General features: G+C 34.1%; 1 long non-coding RNA gene across 1 annotated transcript; it reads left to right on the top strand.

Annotated features, from left to right (window-relative positions):
- Positions 1-8,768: 8,768 nt before the first annotated feature.
- LOC148783425 (uncharacterized) lies at positions 8,769-13,590 on the top strand. The gene is made up of 2 exons (XR_016050107.1): positions 8,769-9,744; positions 13,041-13,590. It is a non-coding gene; the product is annotated as an uncharacterized LOC148783425 (long non-coding RNA).
- The last annotated feature ends 808 nt before the right edge of the window (positions 13,591-14,398 follow it).

Raw genomic sequence — 14,398 nt, 5'->3', positions numbered from 1 at the left:
TGCCGAACATTATTTAATTTTTCTATTTTTTAGGTGCTCAGCCAAAATATATGATACTCCCACGGGAGTATATTGGTTATTTGCTTCCTCAAGTAAGAACCCACATATAAATAATTTTAGGACTCTAAATTTTGAGGATATAACATCTTCAACCCATGGATTAGTTCCTGATTTTACCGTCTACGCAACTAATAAAACAATGATGTCTAAAGATTGAGCTACGACCATCCAATTTTTAAATAGTAAGATCTAATTATTAAAAGGAAAAAGTTTATATATAGCCCCGGTTCTAAACAATCAAATACGAGCCTACCTAAAAAATTTAAGTCGGTAATATTTTTTTGATGCTCAAATATCATCAAATTGATCATCTTGACATCAAGATGCATGGAGATGAGAAAAAAATAGATTTGAAGTTTTGGAAATAGTGTATTTTGTAAGGTATTTTTGGACCGTCAATTTTCAAGATTTTCAAGTTTTCATAGATATGTCTATCAACACTATTTTTGAAGGTTTAAACTTTACAAATAAAGATGAAAGTATATTTTAAGGTTATCACAAAGATTTTCAATATTGAAACCACATTTTCCAATACTATTTGAAGGTAGGCTTTAATACGATTGTTTAGAGCCTAGGCTCTATACAAAGGGCACCCTTATTGAAAACCACAAATTTTATTTTATTTTCTTTTAAGAATAATTGTGTAGTAATTTTCAGATATTTCTCTAAATTTCAGATTAAAAAATCCTCCCCCGTGAATCTTCTGGCCTGGGGAGTAGAAGTAAACAAAACTCCTTAGGGAGCAAAACGTACGTGCTTATTCATTAATTTCATTTATTTATTTTTAGGTCCACATTGTAATCAAAACGACTCTCATCAATCATTTTAAGGCGATGTGCACACAGTGAATAAAAAATATTGATTGGTAAGCGTGAGGTCACGTGGACCCGTAGGTCAGGTTAGAATGAAATTGTTGTAGAACTCTTATGGAATGCTCCCGCGGGAGCATCCTTTCTTTTCACCCTCTATATGTATGTACTCTCTCAGTCCTAGTGCAGTGTAATCAGTCCCAAGAGGAAGAGATAGAAAGGAGAGAGAGAGAGGGAAAGCTTGTGGTGTGCGGTGTTGGAGAGATGTCCGAGCCTTCCTTGGGGTCGCTGGCTCGGGGCAACGCGCGTGGTGGAGCCTTCTACGACCCCTTTTACTGGTGTCCCTCGGGTTCAGGGTTCGTGCAAGGAAACACAAAGGGGAGAGAGAAAATGGGCATGGATGATTTCTCTATCTACTCTCATGTTCATTTCAGTTCTGCCTCTATGTTGCCTCTCCAAAAGACCTCTGCTGCTTCTAATGATGCTGCAACTCAAGAGAAAAAGGCCTCCTGCAAATAGTTATTACTCTATCTTCTCTCTCCTTTTTTATAGATTACCCTTGGTGCTTTCTTTCTCTCTCTATCTCTCTCTTCTTTGTTCTATATGTATTGTAACATTAGGTCAGGTCATGTGGCTTCTCTTTTAAGTTAACCCAATACTGGTCTTTTTAATCTTGTTTATATATAGTCTTGGTGAATCTATAGAGCTTGTCTCATGTTTCGTTGCCTGTCTAATATTTGGGATTTGGAATCTTTCTTTTCCGGATAAATGATGTTCTCCTTGAAACCGAGGATTTAATTTCGGTTCGATGCGAAAATTCGGCCTCTTTAAGGTAAATTTCCGGAACTTTTGTAAAATTTCGTCGAATTGTTTGGTACAAAATTTGGCATATTCCATTATATGGTATTACTCCCAATTTTTAATCCACGAGGGAGGCCCAGTGGATGGTAATACACCTCTTAATACAATTTAATCTGGATCTCTATGATTTCCTTTAATGGGTATTTTCTTTTGTTGTTTAAATTCTTTTATCTGCATTCAGAGTTAGGACTTGGGAACAGTTATCTTGGATGCGTATAAATGAGTTCTCAACTATGAATATATTTCATTGTAAAACTAATCCCTATATCCTAAAATTAATTGAGATTCTATTTCTGAATTATGCATTTTTTTACTAAGGAAAATTATTTCATGCGGGCTGCCGGACCGTATTTCTACGTATGCGATCCAAAAAAAGCGATTATGGATGCAAGTAGGTTTTCCATTAAAAATAAATAAATTAAAAAAAAAAAAAAGGAGAAAAGCTTACGGTATAAATGTTTTCTTACTATTTTTAGTTTTTAAAATTTATTTATTTTTTCATATTCATCGTTTCTATTTTAGAGATTACATGTCTTTAAAAAAGTGAGTTTTAAAATCCATCTCAAAAATAGATTTATTAAGAGGCCCGCATTCCTACATATGCAGGCTATGCAGGCTTGGCGCATAGAAAGCGGATCCTTTTTAACATCTTGAGATTGTTTTGTGATCCTAGTGTGCCTCTTGCAACTATTCCACGAAAGTTTAACCATCATGGTTTAATATCACTGAAATTTCACGCCAATTTTGCGATCGCCATGGGAATCCGAAAAGACAAACGAATTTTGGGTAAATTTCGTCGAAATTCGAATTGAAACAGCCAATTCGACAACATGGTAGAAAGGCATCCGGATCCTGGATGGATATTCTATGTCCGGTATATTCTGTTCCTAGGAGTTACTCGGGCTTGGGGAGCCCGAGTTGTCTTGAGTTGGAGGTCCAATTCAAGGATTTTAGAATAAAAAATAAAAAATTATGAAAAGTTTCAATATATATATATATATATATATATATATATATATATATATATATATATTTGTAACATGTTTATATTTGAGAAAACGTTTATGTAAGTGTGAGGCTCTAAACAATGAGCGCACCTTAAAATTAGAGGTTGTTTTGATGTTCAAATATCTTCAAATTGATCATCTCGATCTCAAGACGTATGGAAATGAGAAAAAAATAGATTTTCAGTTTTCAAAATAGTGCATCTTGTAATACATTTTAAGATCGTCAATTTTCAAGATTCTTAAATTTTCATAGATCGGCTCATCACTATTTTTGAAGCTTTACATTTTATGCGGGTAAGGTTTGTGGTGTCAATCTTATACTATTGAAGTAAGATGCACTTCAAAACTATGCTGAAAATATTGTTTTAGTGCCGCAAAGCATGATATAAAAATCTATTGATGCCCTCAATTATAAATTTTAAAGTTTCAGAAATGGTGAGGATCAAACAAATCTATAAACACTTGAAAAATTTGAAGGTGCACTTTAATTTGAGGGTTTTGAAGGTGTGCTTTACTTTGATTATTCAGGTATGCGGCTTTATACAAACTGCACCCTTATATTTCTTTTTTGAAAATGGGTTGGGGCCTTGACCTTAGTGCCATTGAGTTCTATGATGAAGTTTTTTACTCCCTTTTTACCTAAAGGTAGGGACCCAAATCCCCACCGACTTATTTTTGTTTTTCTCTATCATTTTGGCCGAGATTGGAAAGTATTTTAGCCATAAATACTTATTTTACATTTCCCCGTTTTTTTGGAAACTTTTAAAAATACCTTAAGTGACAAACTTATTTTTTAAAATTTATTTTTTTTTCGCTAAGTACTAATTAGTTGTATTTTGTTAAAATTTATTTTAAATATATATATTTTTTTAGGATTTTTGTATTTTTTATTTTTTAAATTTTAATAATTTTCAATGCTAATAGTACTTGGCCCAACTCAGGCTGAGGTACTTGGACTCGGCGTTTATTTGGGCCAAGTAGTCAGCCTGAGTCGAATTTTCGGACATTACTTGGGTTAGAGTGCTTCTCTCTTCTCTTAAGTAGGTTAGTTTGTAGGAAAAGAGCCCGGACTTAAATAGTTAGCGCTTGCTAAGCTCAATTCTTGTAAAAGAGTGGGACCTCTCCCCCATTAACTCACTCAAAAAAAATAAATAAAAATAAAAATAAAATAGAAAACAAAGAAGAAGAAAAAAGAATAAGAAAAAAACGAAAGGCTAGTTTGATTGAGCAAAGGATTATCTCTAACGTTCAATCTCTGGCCAGACAGAGAACGGGTCAAGCAATGTATAGTATAATGTGATTGGTTGGGTGGTCAGGGCGGCAGGCTGCCACACACCATGATATTTTATTATCCAGAGTTATCATGGTGTAGCCTATACAGGTATAAATATTTACAACTTGTATATGATAATTTTATGATTTTTAGAGTTGTCATGATGCCGCATGGAAAAGATAAATATTTAGGATTTGCATATGACAATTTTATTAGGAGAAGATTACTGAAAATATTTGTATGTATTAATATCAAATATACGTAATATTATTTTGTTAGTTGTTTAGTACATATTTTTATTATAAATTATTTTATTTTATTTTTTAAAATTTCTGGTGATTTTCAACTATTTTTAATTATTCCTGCTTATAAAGTTGGGACTTGCAGCAAATTACTTTGAATATACCAACAACTTTTCAAAAGAAAAACTTATATGAGGGACACATACAATTAATACATAATTTATTATTAAAATTAATTATATTATAATTATGGATTGTTAGTGATAATGAGTATATCTAAACAATCCATTAGAAAACAATTCAGCAATCAGTTTGAACATTATATCTCACCTGTACGGTACATGTTTATAAAGAGACTATTTATCTTTTGTATATAGAGGTCACAATCATTATTGTCTATTAAATTTCAAAATGAGTAGTTATGAGAGTGTCATTGAATAGACGTAAAGTTCAAAAAAATAGTTCACCTCAAGCTATCAAATTTGACACCTAATGAGTGAGAATGATAATGATCTCTACGTATAAAAAATAAATTATTTATTTATAGGCAATCCCATACATTAGACCAAAAAAAAAGTACACTTCGTTTTGAACTTTGAACGTTATCATTGATTCACTCCATGAAATCTATGTGGGAGTACTTCGGTGACTTCAAATTTTTTTTGCAATGTAACATCCTCGACCTAATGACAAACTTCTATAAAAAAAAAACAAACTTCTAAAAAAGAAAGAGTTTTATATAAAATAAATATTTGCCTATAATATTTTAAGACTCAACATAAGCGATCTAATTTGACAGTTAGATCTAAGTATTTAGAAACTCAAAATTTTATTTTTATTTCTTAAAATAATTATTCAATGACTTTAAAGTATCACAAAATTTCAGTATCGAGGAATTTCCCTTCTGCCTTGAGGAGCAAGTATACAGTTTGCTCCTACAGGAACACTATGTACACGCTTATACTAACCCGAAATGTCATCTGCATTATATAGACATAAATATTGGACAAACGTATGGTTGGTCCACATGTGTGGCCATCTTTGAAAGCAATGAGTAGAATTGCCTTTTCTCCATAGAAATAATTCTAATACGCCACGTGTTAGGATCTGCGGCCATCTTTGAAAGCAATCACTAATGCTTTCTTTTTTCGAAGGATAAAAAGTGATTGCCTTTTGTCTTAAGGGTTTGTATATTTCAAAGACCATTTATCATAGTCACGAGGAGATCATAATTGTTTCTTGTTCAAATCCGATGGATTGGGGTTCCTCATAAACTTTGAGATATTTTTTTTTTTTTGAATTTTGAATCTAATCCAAGACACATTTACGGTACTTATTTTTAAAATTTAATGGATCGGTGATTGTGATCTCTTTGTACTAAAAACAAATGACTTTTATGTATTTTTTCTTTTGCCAAGTTTCTAGAGCTTGACAGGATGATAAGTAGTTTTAGTTGTAATATATTTTTTCTCTAAAATTAATGTGCTCGACGTACTATTAATATAATATTATTGAACTATTTAACCCTTTTTCAGCAAGTTCTAGCTCTTTGGGGCTAAAAACATATGCTTTACAAATGGACACGGTTTCTATGAGTTCATGTAAAAATGAGTCACCTCTTAAAAATCTATATTTGAGATGGATTTTTGGACTTAATTTTTAAGGACATGCAATCTCTAACATGGAGATCATGAATATGAAAGAATAAATATATTTTGAAAATTAAAAATAATGATTATATCATGAAAACATTTGGACCGTTAGTTTTAATTGTTTTTTGATGGACCACCTATTTGCATCCATCTTTAAGATGGATGCTTTATACTTGGGACCGCATATTGTAGAAATGCGGTCCACCCTGCATGAAACAGTTTTCATTTAAAAATAACTTTTCAAAAAGACAATCTTATATATAAAACTGCCCAGGTTTATTTTAGATTTCATGATGGACACTGCCACAAAATGACATAATAGATAATTCATTATAAAGATTAATATCATAAAACAAGTATTATCAATAATAATTAGTACAATAAGACAAACCATAAATATATTTTTATGACAGTTTGAGCATGAGGCAAGTTTATAGTTTTGGCCTCTCGATAGTATGAGCATAGGGCAAATTAATAGTATGAGCGCGATACTGTAACCCAATCGTTTGATTACATTTTGCAACAAAGCTAAAGATGATTGTGACCTTAAATTATTTCAGCATTATTGTAAACTTCACCTTCTACAAGTTCAAATGTTGTAAAAAACCACTTGACCAGTACATCCAACAATGTTAATACTATATCAAGTTATAAACAATTCGATTATTCATTCACAAAATTATTACTTGCTAAGATTGAATTATAAAACATTTAGCATTAAATAAGTTTATGGGCCTTTTCGTCGTCCATAAAGTACAAAGTTACCTTTGCTTTTGATATTTTGTGAAGTGCAAAATTCCAACACGAGTTACTAATTGAGAAAGAGCAATGTTTTATGATATAGAACATGTTGGATCAGTGATTCAAAATCAAACTAATCAATTAAGTACATGCTCTTTTCTTTAGCCATGCATATTTATGCATTGGAGATGTATATTGGGTACATGGCCTTTTAAGGCCTGAATACCAACAGTCTCTCATTCAGTGGGAGTGATTGAGAGATGGAATCTGGATGCTTTGCGAAATAGAGCCCAGATTCTTATACTCCGAGTACTTGAGGCTACGAAAGTTTTACGTTCAAGAAAACAATTTCTCAAGGAGCTGTGAGGGTCACCTCCCAGTCAGGATCTTGTTTATATTAGCCTTATGATTGTTGTGATTAGCCAGGGCTTGAAATATCAAATCGAGTACAATAGAACACAAGTATTTTTGAGTAACGATTCTTTATGGTATGGTCATGACTTATGGGATATTAGTCTGTATCCTGACACGATATTATTTCATGGCATGTGCACTAACATTCGCATGAGAAACCACTATTCCAAATCCATTATTTGAGTTAGGAAGAGCTAGTGCACATGTAAGGACCCCTGTACTTATGTTGGAATATGTCCCATATGGGTGCACCTATAATCCAATAAGAGCCAGATGATGGGAAGCTTTGCTTCAGTGACTTTGATGTGACCAATAATATGTCTCTACCATAAACTGTGGATCATAGGTCAATTGGATCAGCTTGAGACACCGACGGAACATCATTCGGGACTAGTCCAATGGAGTACTTCTATACCTATACCTAGAGTCGAGGCCATGAGATCTCACTTACCCTTTGTCCAATTAATTATGATGGGAAATGATAAATAAGTATTCATAAATATTTTAAATATTTATTGTGAATTTTAGATAATTTTTTAAAATTTATTTTGATAAAATTATACTTTTAATATTTGTTTAGCCCTAATTTCATTTGAAGATTGTCCTGTAGCACACTTGAGTGGCTATATGGTGGCCACGTAGCACCCCTGGCCCTACTATAAGATAATGCCCAGCTGGGCGCTAATCCCAAGGTGAAGGATGTGGATGGCATATATTATTGTGTTATGTTATTATATATTGTGATTTGACTTGTTATATTATGTTATAATGTAAAGTATATTTTTGTCACATATATTTGATTCGCACAAGTGCCTTTGTTGGCATGTGTGAGGTCTATTTTAATTTAATTTAAATATTGAATCCAAAGTAAAATTGAAATTTGAATTTTAATTTGATATTAAAAAATATCTTCACACATGTGTGAAGAGCACATTAAGTTCATTGTGATTGGTTTGAAATATTAGATTTATAAGGTAATTGGCTTTCATAAAAATGTACTTTTCCACATGTTTGAGTTTTATCATTTACTTTATTGCGCATTGCCCTTGATGGATCTCTACACTATTTGATTATTTGAAACTAAATGCTTTTTGTGTAAGGGCAAGTTGGATTCATTTGAAATAAAAATATGGACTTAAGGACAGAAGAGTAAAGTGACCTCATTTAGGGTTTAACGTGAGTAACAGTGGTGCTAAATCCCATCTCTTCATTCTAGTGGTTGAATGATGATGGGTGGCTAAGATATATTGGCTTCTTATATGCCTTTGGATAGGTGTATCAAGGATGTTGATGATATCCAATCTTACACATTATGTATATACTTCTTCAAGTCCCAAAACATACCCACTTGGAAGATTGGATCTTGCTTGAATTGAGTAGAGAGAGAAAGAGAGAGATCAAACCTTGAGACCTCCACATACCACCCATTTCTCTTTGGGAGGCAAGAATTTTAGATGGAAAGAAAAAAAAATTTGTGTCAAGGCAAAAATCACCATCCAAAAAAATTCGAGTTAGGCTTGTATTTTTTCTAATGCCATTTTCCTTCGTCTTCCGCGCCTCTTATGCTCTCTCGCGCCTCACTCTTTCTCAACCCTCTATGCTCTACCTCCTCGCCTCTTCGCTCTCTCTCATCTGTCACCTCTCAGCTCTCAGTGACAAAGCCTTCTATCTCTCTCAGTGACAAAGCCCTCTCTCTCTCTAGTTTTTGTATTGAGCGAGAGACGAAACTTGAGAGAGAGAGAGAGAGAGAGAGAGTTGTTGCAGGGACATTAAAACCCTGATCTCCATCTCGCGCCCCTTCTTCTGTCTCCTCACCTCTCTGCACATTGAAGCCCTAACCTTACTCTTCACTCTCTCCCATACTTCTCTTCTCCCTCTCCCTGCTTTCCCTCATGCCCTCTCGGCACTTTCCCTCTCCCCACTGTTATACATTTGGAGCAAGCAAAAGCCTTAACCCCATCCGTCCCCTCACTGAAGAAATCAAGTCAAGAAGACCAAGCACAAAGGAAGCAGCAAGAACGGGAGGCATATTTGCACTCCTCTCACTAAAACTTGAATTTTTTCAGATGGGCCGTCTCTCACGAACTCATGAACAACAGAAATGCCCAAAACCCATCTCTTTACTTTCTCTCTCTAAACTTGAGTTACCAAAAACCAATCACCCCAAACCCCATCTCTGAAAAAACCATCCATTTTCACCGAAAGAGCCAAAAATCCCTAATCTTATCTCTGTAAAAAACATCCATCGTTTGCTCCAAGCTTCAAAGTTCCATCTCCGTAAAAAAACCATCCATCTTGGTTGTAAAAAACCCCAAGTCCCATCTGTGTAAAAAACCATCAATCTCTGTAAAAAAAAACCCAAATCCCATCTCTAAACCGGCGTACCTTTTCTTTTGATTCTAAGCCTGACCTCAGTTGTAGAAATAGAAGAAAATGGATGAGGAAGAAGAGTTGTAGGAATAAAATGGCTGAGGAAGAAGAGTTGCAGGAATAAAATGGCTTAGGAAGAAGAGTTGTATGGTTCGAAATAGAAGAAAATGGATGACAAAGAAGAGTTGCAGAAACTAGGGTTTCGGCTTTGGCCATGGTGCCAGTTTCTCTCTCTAGATGTCAGTTGCAACTCTTTTCTACTCCACCACCATATGCTTGGCTGCCTGCATAACTACAACCCCAACTTCGAGTGAGGCAAGCATTTTCTCTTTCTCTCTTTCTCAAATGGAGCTGGTAGGACTTGTATGAGGAGAGAGCGTATGTTATTGTAAGAGGAATGCAAATATGCCTTCCGCCCACCCATGCTTCAGTGCCCTGTCCCTCCACGAAACTCATTGTAGTAAGTGCACACCATCCAAACAGTCTAACAAACTAATAAAAAAAGATGATAATATTTATTTATAAGGTTGAAAAAATTTACAACTTTTTTCAATGGAAAGGTTGTTATATTTGACATCCAAACTGGCCCTTAATGATCTTTGACGCTTGATAGCGGTCATTCACTCCATAAGACCAAGCTTATCTTATACTATGATTAAGGTATTATCTCTCTATGTTGTTTTATGTCAAAGATCGTTTTATCCTTGAACAAAGGTTCTTAGAAATTTCATTTACAGTCATGTTTTAGCTTTCTTAGACCTCGATTTTGATATTATCTTTATGTTATTCTTACATAGTGTGATCCCTCACTTGCTTGTATATTTTACGCATTGATAAATATTTGATCATGCATAGTTTCCTTTGATCTACCTTGTACGAATTCTTTTGAGCATTTCTAAGTCTTGTTATTCAAATTCAAGATATTTATATCCTCTTATAGGTGTATTTGGTCATTAGAGTGGGAACTTTTGCATGAAAAGTTGTTGTGGTGGACTGGTGGACCACCACAAGTAGTTTTGCTCTATCTTGCTCTATATTGATCCAATTGCTCCATTCTTTTCGTAAACCTTTTTAAATCGATTTTGTGGATTCTAAGAAGTGGTTTTAAAATTGTAAGAGCTTCTTAATTGGATTATAAACCACTCTTGCACTATTCATTGAGACAAAATTAAGTCCTTAAAAAGCTCAAATTTGTAGCCCGGGCACAAGGGGTTCGAACCATAACTTCCAACATGTTTGTATGCATATTTATTTACTGTATTTACAGTTATTAAATGATTCATGGTTGAAGAAATTTTGTATGTTAAATGAAAAATATAATTGTGCTTTTAACCTTGTAGTATGAGCTTTAAGGCTATGTTCTATTGTTTATGTGAATTGAAATTTCATTGGATTATTATAATGATGTGTATGAGACATTGTGATATATGATGAGGATGAAGGATGAAGATGGATTTATCATGTAATTGTGATATGATGAGGAATTTTAAGTGCAAGTCATGTAATATGTCATCTAGATGTATAATATGAGTATTTGGACATTGTATTAAGTTTAATTGTGTATTTTTTAATAATGAATTTGTAAGGGACCTAGGGTTGAATTTTTATTATTTAAATATGTACAAACCAAGTGTGAGGTTGTATTATGGTTTTGTATTGAGATATTCATGCATTTAAACTCTTGAGTTTTAATATAATGAAACAATTTTAAAGATTGTGTACCTAGCCACTTGGTCTTATACCACAAACAATGGGTGGTGGTTTAAAGTGTATTGTTGTGATTTTCAATTTTTCTTATTTTGTTTCTTTTAATTTTATTTTCTTCTTCCAAATTTATCACACCAAATAGTATTCTTCCCTGTACGGATTCTTTGAGACTGATATGTTGTGCATTTGAATAATCGAATTTGTTGCAATCAGTGCGCACTGCAGCCTAACATCAGACTGTGCATGCCAAATAGAGGGAGAGGTTCAGTGAGCCCTTGAGGAAAAATGCAGAAGATCATATTGTCTATTTACTACCTCGGGCAAAACCCAATCTACAAGAACTATTAGGGGGCCCAGATTTTGGGGTTGTAATCTCTTCTTCTCATATGCTATACTCAGCAAAAACAAATTTCTAAATTGCATCATTGGTAGGCTTGAAAAAAAAGACAATGCCTCAAGTTTGAATAGTAACCGTCCAATTTTTTAAGGGTGCTATATAAGTATTAGAAAACTCAAAATTGATTTTTTTTTTTTTTTTTAGATATAATCGTCTAGAGATTTTTAGGCAGGTCCTAAAGGTTGGATCGAGAAAATATTCCCAAGTGAGTTTTCGGCCTAAGGGAGTAAGTGTACAATATAAGCTGCCGCAAGAACAGAGTGTACATGCTCGGAGAAAAAAGCGATCGAACGTTCAACGAATTCAGATTGGAATTTGCACTGACTTGCGAAGCGGCCTTTATTTACAAACCGCTGTGGCCATGAGCTGGCCTTAGGAATTTTCTTTTGACTTTTCCAATTTGATTTTCATCGCCAAAAGGAGTAGATGTAATGCATTTCATGTTGGACTGGGGAGGTAGAGCGTATTCCTGCTGGAGCACACTAGACACTTACTCCCTTGGGCAAGAAAGCTGAGGAGGATTTTGTTGACATGGGTATTCTTGAAAAATAATTTGGATTATTAGTTCTTAAATACTTAGATCCATGTGTCTAAGTATTTAGTGTTCCTTTAATCTCCCCCTCAAGAAAAAAAGAAAAAATGCTTCTTCTTCTCATTAGTTTTTTTTGCTGCTTTTGATAGTTTGAAAGTTTGGAACCGTTCAAATAGTTAGTTTTATCTTATTTTGGGTGCTTCAAAATTTAGACTTTAAAGATAAAATGAAAATAAAAAAAGTTGAAAAAGTGAGACCTCAGCATAAAATGTCACGTTAGGATCATTTTTATGACAACTCTTATTTTGGTCTCCTATATTCCAACAATGTTGCCTTTGTTTTAATTATATTAAATACTTTTAAAGAGTATTTCCCATTTACTCTAAATACCAAATCATTTCAACAAAATTCCAATCAAAATTAATTCAAGAGGGCTGCATCCTTTGATTTAAACAAATTTCTCAATGGAGAACAAACCAACTGCGAGCACAAAACAAAACACAATCACATGAAGAATGTCAGGCCCGCAACATATCATCCTATACATAAGACTTCCAACAGCATGCTATTCATTTCATACTGTTTTAAATCATTTTGAGGACATTGCACGACAAAAAGAATTTGTCCCTTTTGACAAAAAGAGATTTCTAGCTCTTGTAATTTTCTGTTTTAATCTTTGAAGTACCTACCCCAAGTGTTCCTCTTTAGATAGGCATTAGAACCATGAATTTTGGTTCTTTAACACTAAAACTTAATGTGCTTCATCAAGATATCTCATTCAATTTCTTATGACATTTATCTCTTTCAGAATATCTAGCATCATTGTGTATAAAAGAAAATTTCATGTGCTTACAGATCATGACCAACACCTTGCTCCCACTGACTATATGCAATTGTAAGCAATATTTTCTTTGTAAGTCCAAACCAAAGGCTTCACCTCCGACAAGGCCCTTACCCCCTTCTTTGCCTTTGTAGACTTTCCCCCTGGAGATGGCTCCCAGTCCGTGGGAAATGTTGCATAGAACAGGTTGAGTAAGAGCGTACTGATGTCCCCTTGCCATGTCACAGGCCACATAGAATGTGTTAGGACGAATGTCATCTACTCCTCAAGGGATAGCAAACTTGCATAAGAATAAGGCCGGGTAAGCGACCAAGAAGACGCAGTTATCACTGGTCTCAGATTGGTGATTGGACGTGTTACCTTTACAACTACCTTCCCCTTCCTTCTTGAAGCACCTGAACGACTCTCCTCAAGGTAATCCCCGTAAAAAAATTTCACCCATTCGAGTGAGATAAAAGTTTCGTTTGCTCTCAAAGTTCTTTTCCTTGACAATGGTCTAGTTATGGAATATAAATGAGAGATCGGCAATAGTATCGTTTGGGAGAGCAGGATTAAAAGAATTTGCTCGACTTGGGTTTTTGTCGAGGTTTGTTCCAAAATCTTTTATGTAAGTTTTATTGGTATAATGGAGATTTTAGTTTGTCATGCCCGTAGATATAGCCCCTCTTGGGTGAACTACGAAAATCTTTGTGTTCTTGTTGTATGTGTTTCATGCTTTATTTCTCATACTTTATTTGTCAAATATTAACTCATTGAGTTTATTGCTTCCGCGCTCACAATAAGTGGTATCAGAACACAACAGTGTATGCCACAAGCTATGTCATGTAGAGCCTTGCATTTTATAAAATTCGCAGTATGCAATAAAATGGTTGACTTTCAACATATATTTGAATGGTAAGAATTGGACCATTGGAAGGCTTACTCAATTAACTATAAAATATCACAAGTCTGATATTAAATAACCAAATTTTACCATGGGATGTCGTCTAGCTGATTTCAGGGATTCTATGTGCTATTCTATGTACTAGTGGTTGTGTGAGATATGGGAAAGTTTCTATACCTATCTAGGAATAATTCAAGATAAGAAGTCTATGAACATAACTATGAATCCGTCAAATTGTAGAGGATAAAAAACTAAGGTTTAAAAAAAATTAAAAGGTAAAAAAAGATAGTGTAGAAAATTAAAAAGAACGAAACACCAAGATTTCCACCGCTCTGCAATTCTCCTATATACACGGGTCAGTAAACTCCTTTCCAACTAATCTAAAAAATGCCATGCAAACATGGAGAATGCAAGGCTCACAAGCCTGAAAATAATACCTCTCTCAAAAATACCCACCTGATGACCAAAGAAAACTCACTCGCTCTATTTTTCCTTTTACACCTTCTTTTTTCCATATTTTTCCCTCTACAAAAACCTGCACCTAGATGTACCCGTGAGCCTCATCTCTCCAACTCCTTTGATTTTCTATTGCTTTTAGAAATAAGATAA

The sequence above is a fragment of the Amborella trichopoda genome, chromosome 2 (genome assembly GCF_054954075.1).
Source record: "Amborella trichopoda isolate Santa Cruz 75 chromosome 2, AtrichopodaSantaCruz75HAP2 v2.0, whole genome shotgun sequence".
Lineage (NCBI taxonomy): Eukaryota > Viridiplantae > Streptophyta > Magnoliopsida > Amborellales > Amborellaceae > Amborella > Amborella trichopoda.
The sequence above is the reverse complement of the archived record's forward strand: the minus strand, read 5'-3'. Positions and strand labels throughout refer to the sequence as shown.